Source organism: Schistocerca americana, chromosome 5, assembly GCF_021461395.2.
Source record: "Schistocerca americana isolate TAMUIC-IGC-003095 chromosome 5, iqSchAmer2.1, whole genome shotgun sequence".
In the NCBI taxonomy this organism is placed as follows: domain Eukaryota; kingdom Metazoa; phylum Arthropoda; class Insecta; order Orthoptera; family Acrididae; genus Schistocerca; species Schistocerca americana.
In genome coordinates, this window is record NC_060123.1 from 343,607,103 (window position 1) to 343,620,222 (window position 13,120).

The following is a 13,120-nucleotide window of genomic DNA, read 5'->3' on the forward strand; positions in this document are numbered from 1 at the left end:
CGAACCTGAACTGCTTTCAAACAACTGCTATAATTTATTATGTAAACAGACAGCGTCATTAGTAACAGGCATTTTATGGGACAGAATATTAACAGGGCGCTTCTATCATCAATTATGTGCTTTGAAATAACACCACATGCCTTAAACACCCACTGTAACTTTCCTGCGGGTCCAGCCGCGATTCTGGGTGAGTGAAACTGATATATGATCTTTTTATGCGGCAGCCATAAAGATTTGCACTTTTGTGTCGTTGTTCTTCATAATACTTATCATCAGCTCAAATCGACACTCCTCGCTAGCACACGTAGAAGTAGCACGTGAAACGTCATGTCTTCCTAATGACGACAGTAAAGTATCGTTTCACAGACATATCAAAATTTTTATGAGGTACACGCTGATCCATGGAATCTCATCCACCGCCCCCACAACACGAAGAAATTGATCATGACAGAGTCCTAGGCATACACATCTGGCTCTCCCGCGTCCCGGATGACATCAATAGGACTGAAGTCACATGACTTTTGTGGGCGAGGGGGGCGGGGAGAGGGGTGGGGGGGGGGGGCAGAGAGAGAGTGGCACCCTAACATCCGCGTAGTGTTCATTTCAATTTTCGGGTGCACAGAATGAAATTTCACTCTGCAGTGGAGTATGTGTTGATTTGGCACTTCCTAGCAGATTAAAACTGTGTGGCGTACCAGGACTCGGACCAGGGAAGGTAACAGGGAGGTTCTGGTGGTAGTCGGGCTGTGGATACAGGACCTGAGTCGAGCCTGGATAGCTCATTCGATAGAGCACTTCCCATAACGGCAGAGGTCCCAAGTTCGAGGCTCAGTACGGCACTCAGTTTTATTGGTTCGGTGCAATGTTTTGCTGATGGCACACATCGCCTTTGGCGAGCTATAATGAGAAAAAGGTGTAAGTAGGCTGTTTATGTTTTCTTATTGGCAACGTTACGTAGCGCTCTGTATGAAAATCACTGGCTGTGCTGTGTGCAGTCTGTGGCTGCTTTGCATTGTTGTAATACTCGCCATTGTAGTGTTAGGCAGCTGGCTGTGAACAGCGCGTAGCGTTGCACAGTTGGTGAGCCGCCAGCAGTGGTGGATGTGGGGAGAGAGATGGCGGAGTTTTGAAATTTGTCATGAACTGCTATATTTATACATGATGATATCAAGGTAAATACATTGTTTGTTGTCTATTAATATCTTTCATTTGCTAACTATCCCTATCAGTAGTTAGTGCCTTCCATAGTTTGAATCTTTTATTTAGCTGGCAGTAGTGGCGCTCGCTGTATTGCAGTAGCTTGAGCAGCGAAGATTTTTGTGAGGTAAGTGATTTCTGGAAGGTATAGTTTAATGTTAGTCAGGGCCATTCTTTTGTAGGGATTTTTGAGAGTCAGATTGCGTTGCGCTAAAAAAAAATATTGTGCATCAGTTTAAGGACAGTCGTGTATAATTGTTCAAAGGGGACGTTTCATATGGATATTCCTCATCATAGTGAATGTAGCTTAATATTAAAAGAAGAAAAAATTCTATGAAACTACACAGAGACAGGAAGAAAACAAATACACACCATATGAAACGTCCCCTTTGAACAATTATACACGACTGTCCTTAAACTGATACACAATATTTTTTTTTAGCGCAACGCAATCTGACTTTCAAAAATCCCTACAAAAGAATGGCCCTGACCAACATTAAACTATACCTTCCAGAAATCACTTACCTCACAAAAATCTTCGCTGCTCAAGCTACTGCAATACAGCGAGCGCCACTACTGCCAGCTAAATAAAAGATTCAAACTATGGAAGGCACTAACTACTGATAGGGATAGTTAGCAAATGAAAGATATTAATAGAGAACAAACTGTATTTACCTTGATATCATCATGTATAAATATAGCAGTTCATGACAAATTTCAAAACTCTGCCATCTCTCTCCCCACATCCACCACTGCTGGCGGTTCACCTCCAACTGCGCAACGCTACGCGCTGTTCACAGCCAGCTGCCTAACACTATAATGGCGAGTATTACAACAATGCAAAGCAGCCACAGACTGCACACAGCACAGCCAGTGATTTTCATACAGAGCGCTACGTAACGTTGCCAATAAGAAAACATAAACAGCCTACTTACAAAGGATGTGTATCGTTGGGCATTAGGATCCTATATGGAAGTAACTCAGCAGTGAGAGAGAACGGCGGAAGTATCAAGAGACCAGTTTCACTCCATGTTATCGTATTCTATATTTGGATTACAGTATCTGTTGCCTTTCATCCCTCATTAGTACATAAAAAAAAGCTGAGATCTATGCGAGTGGTGCTTTTGGAATTCGAGATCATATGTAGTTATAATGAATAAGTTAATATAGGCGAGCACAAAATTTGTTTACAAACTCTACAACAAACGAACGTCCGTGACGGAGGCCTTTAATTCCGCGAATCTGCTGCACAACGCCCCTTAGAAAACGGATCGATACCGCCATCACGTCCACCGTCAGGCAGTGGTACACGAGGTTCAGGGAGTCCGTTAGCGTCATGAAGGGGACGAGTCCCGGGTATCTGTGCACAAGTGATGCAGGTATGGAATGGGAGCAATAGACATTTATCCGGAGGCCAACCAAATCATTCCACCAAGAGTCTCGACAGTTGTTGTTACCGCCCACCACCGTAAACAAATTGCTACGCAAGAGACTGAAACTTCAGGTCCACAAGGTGCAGCTGATGCATGCTCTGCAGCCTGTCGACAGGCTAAAGCAGGAAGCATTTGCAATCGCCGGACCGACGATGACCCAGAGCATCTGAAAAAGGTGTGCTCCCGAGAAGCTTCCTTTCGTGTTTTCTGGAAGGCAAGCCGACACTGTGTGAGGATCTATGTCTCGGAGGACCCCCACTTTGGCATGCAAATTGTGGGACTGTTTTTCTTTGCAGGGGCTTTAATTTGGAAACGTTGGAAAAATTTGCACTTACACAGATCGAAGAACTCCAACCTGACATCACGCTGCAGCAAGACGTGCAGCTTCGTAATGGGCCTCGATCGTCAGGGCAGCTTCGGAAGAAACATTACCAGGTCGCTAGACTGGCAGAGGAGGACCTATTTCATTGCCCGCAAGTTCTCGTAACCTCACCTGTCTGTGAAAACGTAATTTCAGTAACCAACAACTCCACATCCAAAGAGAGATTTGAAAGTGGATGGATTTCTCTAACACGTCAATAACTAGGCTTCCACTATACAGTTACAGGTGTTGCAACTATATCACTTTTATTATTTTTAGAAACTGTTCTTGCTTCACCTGCAAAATTTAACAAAATCTAGTTACGAGGTTTTCATTGCCTATCACGGATGTGCATTATTTACACGTACGTCTTATTTATTAATAGCAGCTAAGTAGCGAAGTAAACAAAAACAACACGCCACGTAGTAGATATATGTAACTGATTAAAGACGGCATTTGCAAAAACTGTAATTCCAGTGGAGTTCCTAAATTGTTCAGCTGGTTTCCAGCCTGTGTGTGCTGCAGCGCGCGACACAGGTTTCTTCATATGAAGGACGTATTGTTACAGACGACGATCGTGGTGTGGATCTAGTGAGCCCACAATTTGCAGTGGCGACTTTGTTTAAAGTAAAGGACGTACGATGAATATTTAAGATACTGAATCAGTGATCCATCATGTATTTTGAGTAGCATGAGAGATTCTGGCTGATACACTACATCGCAATCCTTTCAAAAAATGTGTATGAAATCTTACGGGACTTAACTGCTAAGGTCATCAGTCCCTAAGCTTGCACACTACTTAACCTAAATTATCCTAAGGACCAACACACACACCCATGCCCAAGGGAGGACTCGAACCTCCCCGGGACCAGCCGCACAGTTCATGAAATGGTTCAAATGGCTCTGAGCACTATGGGACTTAACATCTGAGGTTATCAGTCCCCTAGAACTTAGAACCACTTAAACCTAACTAACCTAAGGACATCACACACATCCATGCCCGAGGCAGGATTCGAACCTGCGACCGTAGCAGTCGCGCGGTTCCGGACTGCGCGCCTAGAACCGCTAGACCACCGCGGCCGGCACAGTTCATGACTGCAGCGCCTTAGATCACTCGGCTAATCCCGCGCGGCCGCAATCCTTTCTCTTTGTCGTTACGCCTTATCGTGTTTGGATCTGGCACGTCAGAAAGAAATGATTCAAATTCCTTTAATCCAGTTCAAGCAATTATTCTCTGTTAACATGGTACTGACTTTGCCCTAGCTGTCGGATCATGAGTTTCCGTGACTGATTTCTCGATGGTGGCACCTTTAGATACGGCACCGGTTGCTCACTAGGGACACAATCGGAAACTGATATTCACCATGTCTCCAGAACACTTCCATTTCCCTCGATGTCGTATTTTCATACAGATGAACACGGATGTCTGAGTACGAAGTCCTCGTGCGTTACGAACAGCAGCCTGATACATATTGCTGGAATGCACGTCATTTTCCAATTAGAAGGCGTACATGATGTGGTAGAGGATGTGCCCTCTACTCTTCACGATGATAAAAAAAAGTCAACAGTCTTATTAATTTTCGTTTTCTTTGTTGTAACATTGCTAAGATGTATTGATTAAAAATAGCTTTCTTATAGCTGCTAATAACAATTTTAAAAATATTTCATAAATATATTGTTCGAGAAAGTTCTTTATTTTCGCATTTGCGAATACTATACTTTGAACTTTGAGATTATCATTCTTCTTTCTTACTGGTATAAATATTATTTTATTTGCGTGTCGAGATACTTTATTTAATCGTGTATGATTGCTTACCGGTACGTTGTCATGTACTCTATTTCAAACAACATGTAAAGTAGCCGTTGCAGAACCTCTGCGTCCCACTTACCTTAATGCTGGATGTGGTAGTAGGTTCTTGAACGTAGGTATTCTAAAACAAACATCCCAATTTTGAATAAGCGCTAAGGAATTTCACGAACTCAGACATGTTTGTATCTAATTCTAGAGATCATTGCACGCGCTGAAATCGAACACAATTGCACACGTGCAACTCATATTAATATTTGTGAAGCATCATTCTTTCTAATGAGAATTTAGAAGAAACGCGGGTAAACTCTTCACCTTTACATTTGTTTCCCGCCCGAGTAGGGAATGGAAATCACACCGATTCTAGACACCCACATAACCGCTGAGGTGCAGTTTCCCAGCGGCAGTAAAATTTCTGGGAAGATCGACGACTGGGCCATTAAAACTCATCAGGAGCGGGCAGGCGGCAGGATTCCTGCTTTAAGCTGCGTCTGTCCGCCTCACCTCAAACGGAACAAGATGGGCCACCAGGCGCGTTTTAGTGCCGAGGAAGAGGCGTCGCGCGGCCGCTGGTATTTAGACAAACAGACCAATGGCGTGCATCTCTGTGGTGTGCTCCGACTACTACGGCACTGCAGACCTTCACGGTGGAGTTTCGGCATCCCGACGGATTCTTTATGGTCGCTTTATGAGGGGCTGTAAAGGTGAAGTACCAGAATAAAGCGACTCCCAGTGAAACACAGTGGATACCTCGTCTTCAAAGGCCGTGACGCGGCAATAGCCAGCCGCCTGGGATGTGGTGCTGGCTCATGTATATTAATTTACCTCCAATTTTTGCCACTGGAACTGTTACCTTAGAGCTTATTACGGTGAATTAAGATATCTTGAGTTAAGGTGGCAATTTGTAATGCAGCTACGAACAGCCAGCAACCAGTCACTCTGGCATTATGTTACTTAATGAGCCGTTTTATAGTACGTGTTTCAAGGTGCACTAATCTTTCGAAATTTTCTTGATGCATGTTTTCTGAAATCCAGGCACGAAAATGTACTTTATCACTACGTTCCTGTATCTCACTACGACACCTTTACTCTTCCGCATATGTTGTGAGGAAGAATGATAGTAATTTACTGAGAGTCTGATCGATAGTGAGTTTGTAAAGCCCAGTTGTAAGAATCCCGTGAAACTCACTCCAATCACCTGTGTCCTTCCTTCTAATCATGCCAAACGTGCGGGTGCAGTGGATAGCACAATGGATTCGCATTCGGGAGGAGGGCGCTTCAAATCCATGTCCAGATTTCGAGATTTAAATTTTTCTTGGTTTACCGAAAAGCAAACATGGTACCACTGAAAAAGCCACCGTCTTTTCTGAATCCGAGTTTCAGCTTCGGCTGTAATGACATCTTTGTGGACAGTACGTTAAATTCTAGTTGTTCCATTCTCCTTCCACTGATGGACTGCATCCCGTTCTGCTACGAAAATAGCGGTTGTCATTAAGCGTTCTCACATTAGTTAGTTGCTTATAAACATAACAGTTACATGCGTCACACTAAATTACTGTAACTGTTCCATACAGCAGATACAGAAGAACGAAAGACGTTATTGTAACGTTTGCTCTTCTATAGAAAGTACTTCTCCGGACAAGGGGAAATAATTGTGACGTTGACAGAGGAAAATAACTTTTTTATTCCCCTCCCCCTTTATATTTCTTTTTCTTTATTCAGTAAGCTATATTTATCATTTTCCTGTTTACGTCCCATAGAAATCAAAGTCAAATGGCTCCACCTTCAAGCTCAAGGTTGCGGAAAACGATGCAGATCCGTAATGGGTATCATCTGATACAGAGCGTGAGGACTCTGTTCTGAAAAAAATAGTGTACTGAATGAGCACACAGATCAAGAATTTTAGCAATAAGCAGCAGGTGCCTCTTACACGAATCATCCATCCATTCCCACGACTAGCTACCCAGATCTGTGTATAAATTACAAAATGTATCAGATGAATTTTAAAATACCGTGTGTATATGGTGTACATGAAAAATCTTGTATCGCTATTTACCGTTAAGTCATGGATTTTTAACAACTATAAATTTTTTTGTTAACACTTCGCCATCACAGGCTTCTGACTTGAGTATTTATTAATTTTCAGTGTTAATCATAGTTTTAAATTGTTATTTACACGAATTTTATCAAATTATAATTTCCATTACATAAGAATTTGCCCGATCAATGCATTGTTAACGGCTCTTTTTGGGTTATTATTAATTATTTATTACGATTGCGTGAGGCTATTACAAAACATTGCGATCAAATTTGGAAATATATAGTTTCAAACTTTTTTCTTCAGAGGATCGTTGCTTTAATAGGCCACTGTCAGATCCATAATCCGCCAGCCATTCACGCAATTTGTATATCTCCGTAATGGTTTACTGCCGAGCGAGGTGGCGCAGTGGCTATCACACTGCACTCGCATTCGGGAGGACGACGGTTCAAACCCGCATCCGGCCATCCTGGTTTAGGCTTTTCCGTGATTTCCTTGAATCGCTTCAGGCAAATTCCGGGATGGTTCCTTTGAAAGGCTACGGCCGACTTCCTTCCCCATCCTTCATTAATCCGATCGGACCGATGGCCTCGCTGTTTGGTTCCTTCCCCCAAATCGACCAACCAACCAATGGTTTACTTATCGTCGAAACATTAAACAGAAAAATTCCTTACTTTAATGGCTACCTCAGTAAAGTAGCAGGAATTACTGTTATGTATGAATCGAAGTAAAAGATTGATACCAAAAAAGAGCTCTTTGGAGCAAGTCAACGGAGGAATCAAAATTTTGGAGAACCCATTTTAAAAAGATTAACTATATTAACTTATATACTCGACTCACACATGAAAAATATTTGTGCAAAATAGAACCAGATTACAGACCTCGACCGAGAACAAAGATAATATTGATTGATCAGCGAGCAATATCAATATTTTTCGATATGTGCAATAATCTGCTAAGGTTATAATATTATTCCAAACACGAACATGACGTTATTACAACCTGAAGATTTTCTCGCTCTAATGTTAACAACCTTAGTCACTATTTTGTTATATGGATTGTGTGATTAGGGCGTACAGATCTTTTCTGTACGTAACCGAACGCGATTTTCGGGGTTATTTGGAAAATTACTGTGATTTGTAAAACGCTGTGTCTCATTAACTACTAACAGAGAACACACACTCCCGCACGAGTAACAAAAGAGAACTGGATTATTACCGCTGTGCCATTGACTAGATACCGCACTTGGAGTCAGCCAAGATGCAGTATTAAGCGAAGACAATACCAAGTAGGTAATTGTGTGCTACGCCGATCACCTAGCGCACTAAGTTCGTGCTGCAGCGTACAATGGCTGCTGCAAAAGTATTTAGAGTCGACGCTTATCTTCGTTCAGCTGGCCAATTACTTGCCGGTGACCGAGACAAAACTAACAAGGGCGGCCTTTGATTGGAGATCCAATTTAGCTCAACAGGCTCGCGAAGCCGGTGCTTAATTCTGAATGCGCGCCCAGTAGCAGATAGTGTAATCGAAATAAGGCCATCAGGGGATTAGTGTGAGCGGGTCGCTAAGTGGGTCCGCGCTGTCTCCCACCGCCAGGGACGCGACGAGCCGTTGGTAATTGTGAAGAGAGCGAGAGAGAGAGAGAGAGAGAGAGAGAGAGAGAGAGAGAGAGAGAAATGAGGCCGGCGTGACTGCAACACTGAAACCAGTGGGCGGAGTCTCAGCTACGGGGAAAGAGCGTGTTTGCCTCATATCACGTGCTGGCCTGGTCAACAGTTACCATTGCCGCAGTGGCCCTCGCTTTATCTCCGAGCCGTGTAACGGGCCAGAGCAAGTTGGTAGCAGAAATTTGGCGCTACGCTTACTTTTCAGCGTACAGCCGGGTCACACCGGTAGACTACCGTATACTACATGTTCCACTGTCATTGCTAATGAAATATGTGCACGAAATAGTAGATAGATATTTGTTTCTATGCTTCCTGCAACAAATCATTTGATTGTTAAGACGTATATAACTGTGCGCTATCAGTTTCCTCCCTAAGCCATTACGTAAGCGTTATCAAGAGAAGTCTAATCTGGGCTACAAGCCAGGGAGAAATCAGTTTCGTGCTTAAAGATAGGTCCTGTAAAAATTTTTGTTATATCCAAATGTCGTCAAGAATCAAATAACCATCCATCTCTTCCATAACTGGAAGAGTTAGATGCTTGCGCCGGAAAGTACTGAGCCTCTGCAATGTATTTAAACTAGAATAAGAATGAGGGGAACTGTAAGTTACCGTTCCCGAACATGCCGCGGCATCCGACATCAGATGGAAGGAGACTTTGTCTGTTATGGAGCTAATCGGTTTAGAAGACTGTTAGCGGGAGCAGAATATGATAATGGACGCACCTGCAGTCTGCTCCTGAGGCTGACTGGTTGAAAAACGTGAACAGCCATTTCAGGAGTTCAGAAGTAGTACGTGGGATGAAGGAACAAGGCAACAGCTATCCTGATGTAATGTGCCTTACCTTTGCAGCCTTATTTTTTTCCCATGCCACTTTCTCTTCAGACACCACCTAATGGCCTCATTCATCACATCGTCGTACAGTTCTTTGGCTCTTTCCGTATCTCTTAGCTAGTACCTTAGGGTCACAAGCCTAAGTTTATTTACCTTCCAAACACCGTGAAGTATGAGCTATAAACCCACTAATTATTTCTGACCGGCGGCACCCCTGCCACATTATTCTCATATTCCGTAGATCGTTTCTTTCTGATTTCCCAAGGCATACAGGACCTTGTCTGCCACATTGCACTGGATGCAGGAGGCATGTCGTCTACTCTTTGGGGACCGACAGGGTTATACCGCTGGCCGGAACAGTAACGCAACATCACGCAGGCTGTTCATAAAGAAAACCGTTCCAATGTGAGGACGAACGTTGTTCTGTTGGATAATGCCTCACGACAGATAACACATGAGGATGCAGTATATCTGCGACATTATCCTGTGCCGCCAGAATTTGTTGTATCACTAACTGAAGCATGGAAAATAGTGGAACACTTGTTTCTCCAGGACTTGCGAAAGAGGGGACAGTGGTTACGCAATGCGCCGTATGTTTGATTGTGGTTTTAGATATCTACAGGTGTGCATTGAAAATGTCCATAGATTCTTCCATCAGCGGTTCGTAGAATAATTTCGCATTTATCAGTGGAATACTGTGGATGTCCTACAATATTAATACTGTAGAACAATAACAGTTGTATTTTTTATTCATAAATATGTATAGAAAAACTAAGAACGTTATTTACTACGCCATAATTTCTGCCTGACGTCTCACGGTTTATCAACGTCATTGTAGCTCTATGTCAGATGAAGAAACCGAGTGGAAAACATGAATCTTTTGATACCCTTGAGTAATAGAGCTACAATGGCAAAGCTTGCTGCACTTCTTACATATCTAAATTAGAGTTACGGGTATTACCATTCCATTTTACTTCGTAGATAAATCTTCAGTTGAATTGCATTACGTCCCATAAACTTTAATATTTTGCATATGAAAATCGATATCGCTGTTTTTTAATACGCAGATGAATCTTGTGGGGCTGTAAGAGTTGCTTGGAAACGTTTTACGTCATTCTAGTTTCGTCCAATTGTCTGCAGAAAAACAAAGCCAGTACGTTATAAATAACTGCAGTAATCGTTCTTAGCATCAGTTGTACGCTGGCAGTAATTGTGCAAAAACGAGATGATATGAATTCCGCGGATTTGTAACATGTCGAAAAGATCTTGTTGGTAAATATAACACTTACGCAGAAAAACCACGGTCTTCCGTTAGTCCAACTCTTAATACTTTTGAAAACAGTTACTAAATAGTCTGTGCAAACATTTCGTCAGTGTGCTGGAGCTCAGTGATAAAAGAACCATCGTTTGTATCTTGGACGGATGGTTTTTAGTATCTCTACGACTTGAGATAGCCTTTGTTGTACGAATTTTAAGTCGAAACCCAGACATTCGACTGATCCCCTTTAGGCTAAGAAAACATTTCCCATTCTCTTCCTTATCGTCCTTGGACAACGACAAGTGTACAAGTAGTTAAAACACCTACCTACAAATTTGAATAGGTTGTGGCAGCGTATTGCACTCCTGCGTTTCACCCAATTTTGTACAGGTTTTTTGCTTTACATTACATATTGCTCTGTTATCTTACTGGTCAGGAAGAACGAGTTTTTTTTTCATCGTGTGCTTCCAGACTAGTGTACACAGCGAAGCAGCAAATGACTAACAGTCTCTCGACCGACTCCCGCCAGAGAAGAAAGTGTTCTATTATGTCAAGTGGAGAAATAATAACTTACTTGAACTACAAGAATCCCAAGTACTTCAAAGTGAGTATCTCGCTGAGGCAATAAAATTAAATAGTGTCACTATTTTTACAACAAAGCCACACTCAGTTCTCTTCTGAAATGGCAATTAATAGAACTGATTGTAATTTGAAATTAGTAAGTGCCATGATAACACTAAAACAGTTACTGGTAAGGGCGAGACAAGCCTACGGAACTGGCACCTTATTCTCATTTGAATGATAATTTTGACATACATTTTTAAAGTTTTAAATACCTCACATGATCTTCCATTTTGAATTCAGTTTGTCATTAGTTATTTATACATTATTAGAAATATAACAGCGTGGAAGATAATACACATCTGTACAGGTATATACATTTATAGTTATCATTTTAATATTCAAACAATTAGCCATTTTACATCTTTAAAAAACGCAACTATCGTGGGTGATGGAAACAGGCTAGTATATTTACGGCAGGGGCGTAACAAGCAATGATAAGCACAAATTTTGATGTCTTCGCAAGTGAAATCTGTGTTAACCAGTTTAAGATTTTTTACGGCGAAAATTCTTCTAATTCTCAGGACTACGTAAAATAGTGCCCCGGTACACTATTTGTCTGGATCTTTAATATCGGATTGTGTGGGTTTACTTCTTTGGATTTAAAATAAAGTGTCGGTACTTCAATATTTCATCGGATATTTTGTTGGAAATTAGGCAAATGTATAACGATATTTCATTTTTATGAACTTTTCTTGCCTCCTATAGTTTATATTTATTTATATTGATATAACTGAAATCTTTCGTGTGTGCGCTACTGAGAACATGGTATTACAGTTGGTTAGCGAAGCTAATTATGAGGGTGAGAGGTGTCCACAGCCAAGTGAACAGACCCACAGTTATTTGCAGGCTCACACATTAGTACTGCGTCCGTAGATATTGAAGCAAAGTTTATGGTTCGTTAGAAAAGTCTCTGCTCGATCTCCTGCGCCATCCTTAACGACAGTAAGCTTTTGCTCCCTTTTTAATAATGTAGTAGTCGGCAGGACGGCAATCCTATGTTTCGTTGACTCCTTCTGAACTCGCCACACATACAAAGCCCTCCCTCCCCTCTCCCCATCCCGTGCGTCTTCGTTCACCCGTGTAACCTGATTAAGTAACAATCTGTATTGTTGACATAATGATGTCCCCTGCAACGTTTATAGTCTCCATAGGACGATGCACATTTTGCGACGTACGCCAATCATAGGCTGCTACTCTGACTATGCAAGGGAAATGTTTTAATAACCTTAATTATATTAATGGAATACTCTGCTCCAAGTAATCATTATGTTCCATAGCATTCGTAATTTTCCTTAGTGTGCCACAATTTTTGCAAACAAAGGTGTGTTTATCTACGAAGATTATTTGGAAAGTTAGGAACGACCGGTCGCGAAATGGAAAATACAGTGAAAATCTGATGAAGATTCGCACAGATGCGTTGGGCACTGTGTCTAGTACGCCCGTCGCATCATGTCGCACTTTTCAGTTCTGAGTTCACAGTGAGAATGTAAAGATGTCTATAAATTAGCGTCTCCCACCAAATATTAGGGCCTGGCGAAAGATTTCGCCTGAAGCAATCCAATCCACATAACATAACAGTCATGCAGTTCGTTCTATACGACAATTCTCGACCGCACTCTGCAGGGGCCATTAAGATGCTCCTGCAGCGTTTTAGATGGGAAGTGTTTGATCACCCACAATACAGCCCGTAATTGGCTACCCCTTTCATCTCTGCTCAGGTTCATCTCTGCTCAAATGAACCGCTGACTATGAAGACTTTATTTTGACACAGACAACGAGCTGCAGTCCAGAGTAGAAAATTGACGAAAAGCACTGGCGGCTGTCTTCTATAACGAGGGAACTCAAAAAGTGGTACAACGCTACGACAGTTGTCTAAATCTTAGCGGCGACTGTGTAGAGGAGTA